The following is a 15,921-nucleotide window of genomic DNA, read 5'->3' on the forward strand; positions in this document are numbered from 1 at the left end:
AAAAAAAAAAAAAAAAAAAAAAAAAAAGCAGATTCAGGGTTTTGCTAGCGATTGTAAGATAACAGTGGTGGGCTACATATACAGTAATGATTCCAAAATCTCACAGTAAACTACCGAGAGCTTAAAATATTTACTATGTAGAAACAGTGGTGTAGGAAGGAAGCAATTTCAGGCACGATGAGATTTTCTGCCATTTTTTCCATTTATTTCCTCCTTACCATTCCCTCCTTACTCTCCAACAATTATAATGACGAACTGTGCCGGCAGCAGTACAACTTACTGAATTTGTGGGATGTCATCCTCAACAGAGCCGTGTGTCTGCAGAGTAAAAGAACAATGACAACACATGTGAATCCACTGATATTGGATTGGGGGGGAGGAAAAAAGAAAATATTGTAGAATTTTGAAAGCATGTCTTCAAATACCAAGTGCCATTGACCATTCACCAATTTATCTTTTCTTCTTGTATTGCTCTCACACGGAAAAAAAAAAAAATCTGAAAACCATCAATGAAGCAAATATTAATGTAAAGTATGAACGTCTTTTTGTAAAGTACATCGATCCCTACTGCTGTCTTTCCATTAGCATTACAAAGGACATAAATCCCAGTTGGATACACACCAACACACCCACACCCAAGGAGCCAATTAAGTTCAACTGTTCGCTTAATGTGTCATACTGTCACATCACTGTGCAGCAATATTGGGATCAAGGGTGCTCTAATGTCCTCGATGGTCAACGCTGGGATTCTCTCACACTACCACTCGTCTTTACCTTGGGGAACAATATTCCTGCTTCTTACCAGATGTCATCTCTAATCTCCTTCTGCCTGAAGAAGTGAACAATAGAGACCATTCAGGACCAACCACTGAAGCAGGCAGTTAAAAGTACAGGGTCACCATAAGCAATGGTCAGGGGTAATCTTTTCTTGAGACTGTCCTCACAAAATAACAATGGAAAGTAGTACAATTGGGGCCCAAGAACAATTCAACAAATGTTAACAAGAACTGTCCAAGACTGTGTAGCTCAACCAAGGCTAAAAACTACTGCCAAACCATGAATGATTTGAGTCCCAGAAAGATATCTGGATGACTTGTGTTTCAATTTTCTTTAAAACAACAACAAAAAACAACACGCGTCTTCTAATCTTTCCTGTATCAATTTGATGTGATCCAATATGACTAATTTTATCTCATCCCTAAAGATTTCTTCCCAAAAATTCCTAGATTCAAATCCAAATATGGATCAACTCCAAAAGTAGATCAATACATGAAACTAATAACAAAACCTGGAAAATGAAATGGGGGAATTAAAACAAACAGCACAGCATTTCTCTCGATTTCTCCAACTGTATTTCTAGTTACTTACTAGTAACTAGTAATACTTTCTCTTGTGACTCTTAATCACAGTAGTATAACGTCACAAAACATATTTTTTCTCCAATAGTGACTTTTTTGGATCGTCAGTGATACAATTCCCTGCTGATTGGGCATCTCAGAAGTATCATTTTACATTGTCTAAAGGGAGCAAAATGACTCAGACAAGTAAGAAATGCCACACAGAGACTCAAGTCACTTGCATCTTGGGCAAATTCAAAACATAACCTAAGTCTGTATTAGTGAGCTTGACCAAATAAACTGGCTTCCTGAATCCAAAAGAAAAAACTAACATCAACAAGAAGAGTTAATTCTTAAGAAATAGCCGAAGCAAGTCGTGAGGCTGTATTTTAAAGTACCTACAGATAAGAACAAAGAAATACACTTAGTACTAATGTACTTCCTAAATTTATACAATCACAGGTACTTTATATCCAATAAGAGAATACATCTGAATGTATGATTTAATATAAACTGTCAACAAAGTAATTCTAGGAGATGAATGAACCATTTAAGAAAGTTCATTCCTCTCTTTATTTAATAGAGCTACAGAATTCACAAAAACATACTGAAACCAGGCAGTCTCACAGACCATTGATGAGATTTAGAGACAGATGCAGTGCTCTCTGTCTTATTGCTTTGCTGTTGCTCTTTTCAGTAAAAGAAAGGAAAAGGTAGTTGTGCTAATAAGTTCAGTTCCATCCATCGGTTACACATGGTACGACAAGGGTTGCTCCTTTGTGTGCCCCAACGTCACTCTGCTTCCCAATTACGACGCTTACACACATACCCACACCGACACCCACACATGCATACACTCATTTATATTCAGGAAGAATTTTAAATGCTCTTCATTAAATTCCTAAAAGATGGACCAACTCTTAAATCCAAAAGTGATCTTCTCACCTTTTACACATTGTTATCTATACATTAAAGAGCACAGATATTATACAGCGAGGGCTGAAAATTACCCATCTCACTCGGTAAAGTGCCAAACCGCAGCCCTGATAATAAGAATGGAAATGCAGGTAGCACTAACAGATAAAAACACTGTTGGTCAGACTAAGCATTAACAGCAAGGATACATAAACCTTTAAAAGAGAAATGTCAGAGAAATAAAGGACAGGTAAACAAGCATCGGTCTATTCTTTCAAACTATATTCACTCTCATTTTTAGATCATTTGCATAAAAGCTGAATGTTTCATTTGTAACAAGTATGGTTTGTTAATGTAGCTTCAATACATTTTATGGCGTTTTCTCTTTCAAAAAAAAGATATGACATTCAAAATGCTAAAATTTCAAAAGTTTCAACTTAAATGTAATTTTGAGCTGACATTTTCAGTATTTACTTGGAGGAACCCCAGTCGAGATAGTGGTGGGCGCTGGGTGCCTGCAGACGAACATCTCTGTTTGTCTCCTGACACCTAAATGCCAACCTCTATCCTTGCACCACTGAAGTGGAAGAGACTGCAAAGTTGCAGCCAAAAGCTGATACCACCCAGCTGGAAATGTGTCATATCATCTATATTAATCAGCCAGCATCCTGATTTGAGATCAGTTCATTACCTGCACAAGGGAGCTCACGGAAAGTTGGCACTGGCAGAATCAAATCCAAATTCCCATGAAACTATTAAGATAACAGCTGCAAAATAACTGCTGGTGTTAGTAAAGGTGACAAAACCTTGTGAGTCACCCTCCAAATCTAAGCCTTTCTAATTTGTGTTAAGGTTACAAGTGTTCCCCTTAGTATTCTCTGCAGCACTGAGCCTTTTGGAGGGTCATCAGATGTTGCTTGGTACCACAGTCAGTTCTGAAAACAGGAAATGCCAGGCAGATAAAGCTGCTAGACTACCACAAACACACATTCACATACAAACACACTCTCTCACACACACACACACACACACAATGACATTTCAGATCTTCACAGTAAATCTGGGACCGTAACCAACAGTTATGCTCTGAATTGAAGCTTCCCTAATTCATCTCCTTCTCTTTCACTATCTCTGAGAACACTCCTGCCACTATCAAACTTTTAGCACTAAAACTCATCTTCCTCGCCTGTTCTGCCATTTGAAATTACTCACGTTAACCATTTCAAATGTTTTGTCTTTTGTCTAAATGGCCTTTGTTGAAGAATGCCTTTGGTGAAGACCCCCTCTGAGATTATCACTCTCTCTAATGAAGTCATTTGTGTCAGGCAGGCACATTCCAATCTCTAAACAGCCAATCAAAAGCACCAGAGAGACTTTCTCTGCTCTGGCAGATGCCAGGATGGTGGCAACAGTAGACAGCGATGGACTTAGAGATGGAGGCAGATAAAAAAAGAAAAAAGAAAAAAAAGAATGACAAGCCTAAAAAACAACATAAGACAGCACCCATTAAAAAAAAGAAAGAAAGAAAAACGTTAAATATATAAACATAATAAATATGTAAAAAGTTATTTAAGATGGTAATGAATGGGGAAAGAGATGGATATAAATGGAAGCATACATGCAGACACAAAATGAGTAAGGGAGAAAGAAAGCAAGGAATGTCTTTAAAGACAAAAACTAACACAAACACAAAATCCAGATGTCAAAACAAATTAGATTTCAGTCTCTGTAACTTTGGATAAGCAGGCTGGACATGTCTGGATGAGCCATTTTCTTCATATTTGCAAAAAGAATTTTCAAACACAAATATTTCATTGCAGTTTTCACAGTGAGATCTCATTAACTACATAACTAGAGCCATGATGATTCCCACAAGAGTTGCTACCAAAGTAAAATAAAAATTAAAAAGTACTCTGGTTTCTAGTCTGGTCACTTTTTGTCGATAAAATATCTCGAACAACTTTTGTGCCGTTACCCAGAGATATCTGTGAAAGGAACAAAATCAGACACAGTGAAGAATGAAAGATGTAACAATAGAAGAAAAAGGAAAGTGGTGCTGGACAATAAACAAGCATGAACCTGTCCAGTCATACAGTATGTGAACAGTATTGTACTGGTTGGTATTAAAGTGAACTGGGCTATCTGTTGGTATGCAGTCAGTCAGATCATTGGCATCTTACCATTTGCCAGTCAGTACACTAATTAGATAGGCTGAAGATTATTTCGTAGTTATATTCAAGTACATTTTGCTGATTGTTAACTTTAACAAGTAGTAAGATTTAGCTGAGATCAAAAAAAGAACAACACACTAGGACAATTTAATCTTCTATATTTGAGTTGAAGTAATGTGTAATCATCTCCAAGCAAGCAGAAAACAGGACTTCAGTGGGTATACAAATATATATCAAGCATTAAAGATATATCAGTGAAGTACACTGGTAAACTGCAAAAAGCATATTTGAAGAAAAAATAAATAAATACTGGAGACCGCCAATGCTACGCTTCAGCCTCCAATCAGGCAGACCTATTGATTTCAAAAATCTACGTCGCCGTGTTCTTCAGTTATCGCATTCACAAGATTGTCAGAAAACTTGACCTCTGACTCTGACTTTGAGGTCACTGAGATTCAAACCCAGATTTTTAGCTGGTACAACAACAGCATCAATCTTAAGCTCCTACATCTCTTTGTTCTCACATTCAAACTTAATTGTCCATGGCACCCACCCAGCATGGTGACGACAATACCCCATTGGCCTTGGTTTTGACCATTTTCAAGTCAATGACTGCAAGTCCCATTCCAATCAAGTGCACATGCTCAGAGAGTACACGTCACGTTCTGTATCATACAGACCAAAATTTATGTCAAGGATCATCACTGGTGATAAAAGCTAGGTCTTCAGGGATGACTCAGAAATCAAACACCAGTAGTTTAGTAAAACAGACCACATCACCCAAGCCTGAAGGATGCACATCAGCTCAAGCAGTGCAGCAAGGAGCATGCTGTGCTACAGTTAGACTGTCAATGAGGAGTTCTACTTTAAACATCCTGAGGTGTGTGAATGAGGACATTTGGTGAAAACAACCTGAACTGCTTGGCTTGATACTGTGCCATCATAACATTGTGAAAGTTTTCTAGCCACCCTAGCACAACAGCTGCTCACCACCTCCCCTACTCAGCATATCTTGCTGCCTTTCCATTCTTTCCCTAGTCTATAAAGAAACTCAAATGAAGAGGTCAGTATTTCAACATAGCAGAAAAAACTCCATATGCTCAGCAAATGCCAACATGCATAAGTGTATCAAAAAAAGTAAATGAAAAATACAGTAGTGGCTCAAATGCGCAAGAAAAATACAGCTATTACTGGATATCTTAAAAAAATTTAAAAAAATTAAAAATATTATGGAGTGAATATCATGCACCCATACCAGTTACAGGTATTAGTTCTCATCTGTTTCGGGAGGTTTCTTTGAACTCCAATCATGAACTGAGAGTTCAACGAAACTCTGTTTGCATTTATGTAGATCAAGTTTAAACAATCATACAAGGCACACTGAGCAAATTAGTTTGCATCAGAGTACAGCACTGCATTAGCAGTGAGAGTCCACCTCGTGTCTCTGAGAGATGGTTTTCTTGCACGACTGACAGCTAACTGTTATGAGAAAAACAAGAAAACACAAGACAGCCAGCTACAAATCAAAAAAGGAAGGAAAATAAAGGGCAAGAAAGAAAGCAAACGAGTAAGCGAGAAAGAAATGAAATGAAGATACAGGACATACTATAAAGCCAGGCTTATTCAAGAGTCAAGGCATGCGTGACCTATCAAAAGGAACCCTACCGGAGGAAAAATATAAATAAAACACAATCATTAACCAGCTCTGCCACACTTAACAAGGAGCTCAGAGAGATGAGGGAGGAGGCATAAGTGTAGGGAGCCGCAGGGTTACCGCAGCAACTGAAATTAGAACCTAGGATAACAAGAGAAATGAGAATGTGTGGGATGACCCAGGTGAGGCAGACCAAGAGGGGGAACAGACAGAAGATGAGAGGCAAAGAAAGAAAAAGATTTAGAGACAGAATAACAGATCCGCCTTCATTTTGTTGAGCAACCCTTACACAACGATATAATAAATTAAATGCTGGTAGGTGTTGTCATTTAAAATCTTAAAGCGATGTCAGCACCTTATTCCTCTGATGCATCAGACAACGATAAATATGCTCTCCTGTAGTGTGACGTTATCATCATTTTTTTCATAATTGTACATGTTTACATATAGCTGAAGAGTTATATAACTATGTGGAAACTGATGCTATGAATAGCGTATGATAAATTATTATAACTTTGTTTTCCAGTTATTAATTAAGTCAGTTTTATTTGTATGGCCCATAGTCACAATGATTCTCAAAGGATTTCTCAATACCCACACTATAAAAATGCATTAAAAAATGCCTTAAAAACTCAGGCCCTCATTGGAAATGAGGCAAATCTCCAACCAACACGAGAAAACTGGCAGCAAAGGTGACACTAAGAGGATCACAAGGGGCCACAGCCACCAGTTTCTCACTGGCTGTGCTCACGGCTAATGTGAAACTGATGCTGGCTGGTGACATTCATTCACTAAAATCTCAAACTTGACAGTCCAAGTGCTAGACGCTCTGCCCCAGAAACAGCATCACCAGCCCATTCCTAGACCAAAAAAAAATTAATTTGTGACAGTGCATACCAGATAATCAAGTGAATGGTTACAGAGTAATGTTATCTGGGTAAACAGTAACGTACAATCTTGACACATTATGGCAGTTATCACAATATGTACAGTAAGTTTAAACCAAGTTAGGAGAAACATCAATACGAAATAACGCTCTCCTATTACAGTTCACTGGGAGCACTGGGAGAAAGAAGCACTCCGATCTTCCTCTTCATTTGACAACAGCAACAATGCCATTTTAAATATGTATACGATAAAACACACACACACACACACACACACACACACACACACACACACTATATCTATCTACCTACAAAAACAATGACTGTGAAAAATGTACATAAAAGAATCAAAGGCAGTGAATTGTAAAATCACTTTGTTTTGTTTTTTTCAAAAGCACGTATGCTCATTTGAAATTTGATACCAGCAATGTGATGCAAAAAAGTTGGTACAGAAGCATGTTTGCCACCATGTTGCATCATCTTTCCTTTTACAGAGACTGTTAGACTGTTGGGAAGTGAGGAGACCACTTGGGAAAGCAAGATGTTTTCCCATTGTTGTTTGAGTCAGAATTCAGCTGCTCACCAGTCTGGCGCCTTCTTTGTTGTAGTTTCCATTTCATAATGAGCTAAAATGTATTCGATGAGTAACAAGTCTGGACTGCAGGGATGGCTGCAACGTGGCTGAGCAGCAACTACAGGGCATTAATGCAGAATATCGTTTGGCCTTGTCATGCTAAAAAAGCTAATTATTTTGATGTGGAAGCTGGATCACAGCATGTGCTGCTGTAGAACCTGCATAATATTTATATTATATACACACTCAGCATTAATGGTGCCTTCACAAATGTGAAAGTTATAAGCATATATTTTTTCCATTTTTTTTTTAACCTGTGATTTGTTCTTTTCACAATAGTTTTACTTTGCCTGTAGAGGCAACAATGTGTTCCCAAACATATTGTTTTTAACATTCCTGTCTTGCCCATGCACAGATTTTCACAACAGAACAGAGTCAGATTTTAATGCAGCATTGTCTGGGGGCCCAAGAAACATGCTTATTCAGCATTGGCTTTCATCCTTGTCCTATAGCATACAGAGATTTCTCTTGCTCTTCTGGATCTTTTAAATTTCAATTCTAATTTTATTTACCTAGCACCAACCCAAAACAACATCTACTCCGAGGTGCTTTAAATTGCAAGACTCTACAATATTAGAAAGCAAACCCCTCAACAATCACACAACCCAATTGCTACACACTTAGCAACAGTGGGAAGGACGAACTCCCCAAGAGGAAAAAGCAAGTTCGGGGAGGAGTCTTAATCTTTCAAAACTAATGGGGGTGAGGGGAAAGATTGAAGGAGGAGGGGTGAAAAAAAAAAAAAAAAAAAGAAAAAAAAAGTAGAGAAAATTTGATGGCATTCAATAAATGAAATGTCATGCAGTAGAATAATAAAGAAATGCTCAGTGCATCAATCATATTACATGCAGCAGATGAACTAACCTCCATTTTTAGTAACTTTACAGAGTGTATAAATGAAAAGGCTACATCGGTATACAATTCCAGTATTGATGTAGTTTTCAGCAAAGCTATATACAGGCATAACAGAATTACTTTAATTCAGTGATAGATTTTGATTTCAGTGTGCCACCATGAGATTTTTAGAGCCCCCTTGTGAAGCATTAAAACATTTCTAGAGTCAACACTGCTTACAGGAGATACTTGCCTCTAAACAAATATGCAACATAATGATCTGTATAAATACTGATAGAATTTAAGGAAATCATCTAAGCACAACTGACAGTTATGAATTTAGCTGTGAGCCTTTATCTAGCACTTTTGTTAGTCTGCTTGGAAGTTGCCAAGAGACTGATAATGCCAACTGGAGGCTGGCAGTTTATAAGGTCTGAGTGTTAAGACCTTAAATGCCAATATTTGTCCCAAGGGACGGAATAATTAAGGCGTAAAGATTTAAAAGGCTTGTCACATATGGCTGGCCAGCTGTCACATCTGTCTATTCATATTCATACCGGTAACAACTGGGCCTATACTAAAGCAGCAACAGAGGATGTAATGGCTGAGCATTAAATGTCAGCAGACTGAGCTACAGTATAACTAAAGACTTCCACAAGAAAGCACCCTGAATGAGTAGAAGCCTGGCATTTAAAACAATTCACAAGCCCCACTTCTCATTTTAGACATTCACTCCCAAGTGGAGTGTTTCAAAAAGATCTATTCCCTATGGCTATACTGCACACATTCCCAGTTTTCAGTGTTACGGGAAGCAGCACTTCAGAACCAGCAGAGGGGGCACATTATTGCAGCCTCAAGTAACTCAGTAGCAAGATGTAAGAGATTGGCAAGTTTCACTTTTTACAGCATCAGCCAGACAATCTCTCAACTGAGTGATTTCTAAGTGCAAATACCTGAAAAATATCTGCAACGCCATAAACCACTGAGCTTGCAGCACTTTCAGCTATTAAATTAAACCATGTAAATGCACCCTTTTTTTTGCATGCAACCTCTTGCTTCGACTTCCTACCTTCATCATGGTTTCTTCCAAAGATAACCATAAACTTAAAAAAGTAATCTTACTTGAATTGTATAAACTATCATAGTCTTTCATTTATCGTTACCGTGCAGGACGAATCTGAAACCTTCTTTGCCGTTTAGGTATGATTTCTTGCTGGTCAGACATCAAACTGCATGCTGAGGCAAGAGAAAAAGAGAATTTCTATGTCTGGATGATGAAGGCGTGACTTTACGGCCTTTATGAACTTCAGACAGCTTGTTTTGGTCCAAATCATAGAACAAGTTGTTTCTTTGTTGCATTTATAGAATGGTTACTTTATGATAACCATAGATAATTTTCAATTCAGCCATAATTTATCAACAAAAGCCATGTGGGAGGCAAATTATTCAAAACAAATCCAATTCTAGTCCATGTCACTTTAGCTGAGCTTTGTGGGCTTGAAGTCTTGGATCTCTGTTTATACTGAGTTTTAACACTTTTCTTGTGCTCTTTCAGAGTTTAGAAATACCCATGAATTGGAAAAGGCCTTTTATTGCATCTCCAGTCCACATTTGCCCTTTTTTCATTTTGTTATGCTTGGCTTTTCAAGCATGAGTAAGTACAGGCTATCAGATGGCAACATTCTCTTTATAGCTATAAAACTGCAGTTCAGGGTCACGTCTTGTAAATGAAGGTCCAACTCCTGAAAATCTGTGTTTCTGCTCACTTGAAGTCCATTTTCAGACCTCTTGGTATGTTTGTAACGCTTTCACTTGACTTTAAAATATTTTGAAAAATGAACAAAAGAAGTTTGCAATAAGTTGCATAAATGGTGCAATCATAAAATTCTGAGACTCCATCATACCAGAATAAAATCTTTCCACTCTCCCCTTCAAGATCAAGATCTTCTAGTCTGAATCCAGCTCCAATGCAAATTTTAGATTCCTATGTTGCAGTTCCCTTGTACATCTCCGATTTCAATTTGGACCCAAATTTGACTGAGGATCATCAATGCTGATAAGAGAGCAATTTTACATTGGGTTTGGAAGCTGTACACCTCAAAGGTGGAACTTCCAGTCAGAAGCATAACCAGGACCACTTCACTAAGTTTTTGAACCACAAACTTTTCTCACTTTGCCTTTACATTATTATCTAGGCCTTCAAAACACCAGAGTAAAAATGGTGTTTTCCTTGGTTGCACAAGGGTCATTTTTACATATAATTTCAGTCAGTCTGCAGCTATGAGTGCAACTCGTCTGCTCATCGAAAAGTAACAAACATGAGTTACTAATGTTTGTAGCAGACAGTTTACTCTAAAATGTGCTCAATTTAACACCAAAACCCATATCTTACATAACTTGCTGAAAAACCTAGAGTGATGTGTGGTTTAACGGACATGACACACTAATAGTATCTTCACAAAGACATGGATGGCTCGGGATCTCACATGAATAATGTTTTGTGTTCCTTTGTACATTTCAGCTGTTACACATAGTGCAATAATTACAATATTATATGTAATAAAAACACACTCTGGATAAATCATGCACTCTACCCGAGTCCCACACCACAGGACTGCATACAGTGCTCAGCAATTTCTAGCACAAGAGTTCACCCTTGTGTCATAAACATATTGATTCTTATGCAGTTTCTTTTAATTTATCTGAACAGATTCTGAAACAGTGAAATACTGCATGCTGGCCGTGGTGGATGCGGTGATAAGTGACAAAAAAATTAAAGTAAGTGTGTCATCTGCTATTAAAAACGTACCCCTGTCAGACAGTTCAAATATTCGTCGAGTTGAAGTTCTGTGAAGTTCTGGCGTCAGACGAGTTTGAAATGCTGTTAGATGACCTGAAGAAAACTGATTTAATGTCTATAGCAGGAGATGGGTTCACAGACAGAACTGATAATGCACAGTTGTGCCTATATGTCCGTTTTTTGGATGGAAAATTGCTCTGCTTACTACTGTTAGAGGGACACACAGCTGGCGAAATAATGTTTGAGAAGATTTCAGCTCTTTTTGAGGAAAATGGTCTGGATATGAAGCGTGTCTGTATACTTGTGACAGATGGGGCTCCATTCATGGCAGGAAAAGTGAGTGGTCAGCAAAAGATTTATTTTAATTTGAAAGGGAAATATCAAAATGTTTTAGTATTATCATTATTAGTATTATTATTATTTCAAATGTGCAAAAACATAGTTTATAGCTCCCTTTTTTTAAATAAATGGACCTTTCGGTGTGCATTCTTGAGAGGTCACCACATTTACAGGGGGAAAAGGAATTAAAAAATTACTTGTTTTTCAATACAGTTGTGTGGGTTTGAAATTGATCATGATCTGCTGCTTACTGGCTGCAAAAAAATCTGGCCCAACTAACTTCTTAGTTGAATAGCCATGCTCTATATTATTGTAAATAGACTGAAGGAATCAAAAACAGATGCAACTGAAAATCAATAGCAGATTAAACTGATGAAACAGCAATGAGACAGTCAAAGAAGGCAACTGACTATAAGTGGATCCAGAACTGCTCCCTGCCTTTGAAGCGACCATTTAAAGACAAGGACATGACAAGGTGCTTGCACATGGTCAAAAAAAAAAAAGCTTTGGTCGCACCATGGTCAGCTACCGCAGCCCAATAGAGCCATTTAGTGTAATTAATTCAAACGATGGCACATGATAGCATTTTCACATGCTAGTATGTCATCATACTAGCTCACCATTGTATATAGACAGAGAAATAGAAAACACAGGAGCCTTTTGGCTAGACTAACATTTCTTTAACCCTACTCACCACATAAGCCTTCGTTTTAATCCCCTTCACTTGAATAACATTAAAATGTTGTGTGCATCACAGAAACACAAGTAGTGGCCATAAAGAGACTACCAGAAGGAACCTTAAAATAACAAAAATAAAAAGCAGCAATGCTGAAGGTATGAAACACATGAGTAGATGAACTCTAAGGGGAGATCAGCTAAATTTAACTTTAGAAAGATGTTTTATACTCATGGGCAAAGTCCCAGACCTTTATGATGGCACCTGATACAATACAACAGACCTCAGCTGTTTTCACACATAAACTCAAATGCTGGGAGAATTGGTTCATAGCTTTGTTTAAATTTGCCTTTTCCAATATGTACTAGACAACATGTTATGTGCCACATATTGTAGTACATACTCACTACATTTGCTCTAGCCAGAATGCTTCTGATGCATTCTCACTACAGGAAATACTCAAATTTGTGTGACAGAGATGCCACGATATAAATCACTTGATGTAAATTTGAGACAATTATGTGGTTTTTCTAACAAGATCCATCAAACAGACATTGTACTAAGGAGCTGGCAAGTTAAAAGTCTGTTTACTCCAAGATCCCAATATGTTGGACATTTGCACCTGTCAATTTCCAGTGAAGTGGGGTTTTTTGTTTTGTTTTTTTAAGGTAACTGTGTACTAAGTATATTCCCGGGATCTTTGTTATATCCTGGGTTTGTAGACGATCATGTGTTGGAAAAAGCTTGTGGGTGGCAGGAAGCTGCTGACAGAAGTGAGTGACAGGTCAGGTGAGTGCTGTGGTCTGTTCAGGCATGCAGATCCAGCTCCTCTGAGTGATCTGAAGTGGCTTCAATTAACTGAAGCAGCCAAGTGTAAGGAAGGGGACTGGGGAGCATGGGCCCCAGACAAGCCTCCTGACAGATTTGGGAGGGGGGTTGGGGATAAGATGAGTGCAGCCTTCTGACAGGTCCTCTAATACCCCACAAATTCCAACCTTTCTCCATCTCCTCTTAGCTAATTACTAAGTATCCATATGGAGACACTTGTCACTGTGATCACAGCAAATTGACTGTAACTACAGGGTCATCAAAGACCGTTATTCACTTATATATAAACACAAGAATACACACAGAATCCAACCATCTAATTTTGCAAGAAAACCGAACACACACAATGCTTTTCTTCATCTCCAATACTAAAACTATTTTTAGTTTCATGGGAGAACTGAAGTTACCACCGAGAAATCTAATATCACCGGCACTGCTTCATAACCATCTGAAAAACCACATTCATGTTGATTTTTCATGATGCTCTTTCTGTGTGATAATACAGAAAGGAGGTGATTAAAATATCCCAGCATTTCTCAACAAATCCTACACAGAGATTTAATTTTCATGGGTATACACAGCAACACTGATGTCAAGAGACACTGCCAAATGAAATGTTAAATAAAAAAAAATACTCTGAAATTCACTTCTGAATGTATGAAAGTAAACCACACACCAAACACGTGGGAAGAAAGAGAAAAAGGTTTGAACTGTATCTTGGAATTTCTTTTGTATTAATGTCAACACCAACCTTTGCTTTGAGTTTAAACCCAAAGTAAAAAAATAAATAAACGTCTTATCTTATATGTGATGAAGGAGTGGAGAAGCAGACTGATCTGTACACTAGTAGGGCAAATTAATGTATTTATCATTTACCATTTCGTCATCTCAGCAAATACAAAACAAATATCTCATAGCCTCTAAATGGAAAGAGACTGCTACTTTACACTATTTTCACCAAGCTTCCCCCCCCTTCCTTTCTTCCCGTCTTGCTGTTCTTGCTAGTTTTACACTACCTAATTAAGAAGTTTGGTGGGGGAAGCATGAAACACACAGGACCACATACTTTACCCTCAAGGATTTATTTTATTGTTCCTCTGTTTTTTTTGGTCTCCAATGTTGGCACATCCTCTATACCTCCACCCTTATTTTCCCTTCTAAAAACCCAAGCTTTTCCTTTTTTCACCTTTTCAGTCTTTTATTAGAACTGGGTCCAAATTCTGCTTATAAATGACAGATGAATACTACCTGAAATGTCTTATCGAGCTGCCATTTATATGATCAAGTGTCTGCTGCTGTCTCTATTCTCTTGCTATTTGGTATTCCTTCACTGGCAGCCTTTAGATCTTCTTTCACCTTCATGCTTTTTGAAGGTTTGTGTTTTCTATCCAAACCAAGCTTATTTCTTATGCTGGACCATCCACTTCCTCTTACCCATAATTTGATTCAAAGTTAGCCTTATGAGAATACTGTAGGTGTTGGTTTCTTAAACAGCTAAACAAATGTAGCTTACTTTAGAAGAAATGACTAATTTTTTTTCAAGCTAAAACCTGTTTGGAGGGAAAAAAAATAAAAAAATAAAAACACACTTGAAGACAAGTGAAGTTGTTCAGAAGTCAAAAAGGCAGCATTTCAAACTTAAATGAATGTGAAATTGTCTGCTTTGAAAAATGAGTACAGAACACATGAACACAAAGACTCCAATACTTAAACAGTTGTTAAAAGTTAGCTAAAAACACTTGGTTTAATAGTGCTGTCATCAGCTTGAGATCAAAAGTGGTCATTTTAATGTTTTATCGTCATAGACTAAAATTGCCTCTAACAATCGCTCTTCTCCACTTCTCCTCTCCCCACCCACGGCAGATTTGCAATTTCCCAATATTGGTACAGACCGATGTCCCCCCTTCCCTCCCCCAGATCCACACCTCATTTGGTACTCACCTAGATCAAAGTACCTCGCACATCTGTTCCGCTTGCAACTGCCATAACTAGCCAGCTGGACTCTCTCCGTCAGGTCTTGCTGTCTGTAGGTGTGTCAGTACTGCTCGTCTGTCCAAAGCCAGAGCTTCTTGGCAAGCTGCAAACACAAACAGCGAAAAGAATCAACAAGACTGTAGTTGTGAGAGTGAGCGTGGGTGTGAGCCAGTGCCTTATCATAGTCTTGCAAGAGACTCCTTGTCAAGTTGACTGTTTGTGTGTGCATCTGTTATGTAGGAGACTTGAATGCAGAGTATTCCTGAGATAGAGCGAGTGTGTGTGTGTGTCTGTGTGACAAGATATTACAAAAACACATGTTTTACAGAGACTGTAGTAAGGTTTACACAGCGAGGCGGAACAAAGCGGGACAGGGGCCCACCTTCCACAATTACACGCAGCTTTAAAATACTAATCCAAGCACAAACTGTATCTGGACTGTATCCAAACAGCAAACCAAAAAGCCACAGGTGTAAACAGAGCAATAAAGCAATGCAATCTCAATCCCACAAATGAAATAGTGCCGCTTATAGCAATAGCATTCAAAGCAGGATCACAGCAAAGCAGGCTTAATGCTTCCCTGATACTTTTTATGCTATATTTACAGTGACCCATAAAAGTGGATAAAAATCTTTGTAGATAAAATTCACCACGTTAATGTGATGCATAAAGGGCCCACACAGAGCCCGATAGCAAAACAATCATCTGACAGAACAGACCCACGGTGGCTTCAACTCTGCAGTGTCATTAAAATCCTCCAAGTCTAATTCTCTTTCAAATACCACCTCTACCTAAATAAACATGACCAAGGACGCTTACTCATACTTCACATGCCTGCCAACCACAGATGAACAGGATTTCACAGAGCAGAC

General features: G+C 38.2%; 1 protein-coding gene across 2 annotated transcripts in view; it reads right to left on the reverse strand.

The window, feature by feature from the left end:
• spop (speckle type BTB/POZ protein) overlaps window positions 1–15,921 on the reverse strand; it is a 94,853-nt gene that overhangs the window by 64,531 nt on the left and 14,401 nt on the right. For both annotated transcript variants that reach the window (XM_005726205.2, XM_005726206.2), the window contains one exon: window positions 15,017–15,152. The gene's annotated coding sequence lies outside the window, so the exon portion shown is untranslated. The remainder of the gene's footprint in view (window positions 1–15,016; window positions 15,153–15,921) is intronic.

This window comes from Pundamilia nyererei, unplaced genomic scaffold (genome assembly GCF_000239375.1).
Source record: "Pundamilia nyererei isolate P.nyererei 1_Seehausen unplaced genomic scaffold, PunNye1.0 scaffold00018, whole genome shotgun sequence".
In the NCBI taxonomy this organism is placed as follows: domain Eukaryota; kingdom Metazoa; phylum Chordata; class Actinopteri; order Cichliformes; family Cichlidae; genus Pundamilia; species Pundamilia nyererei.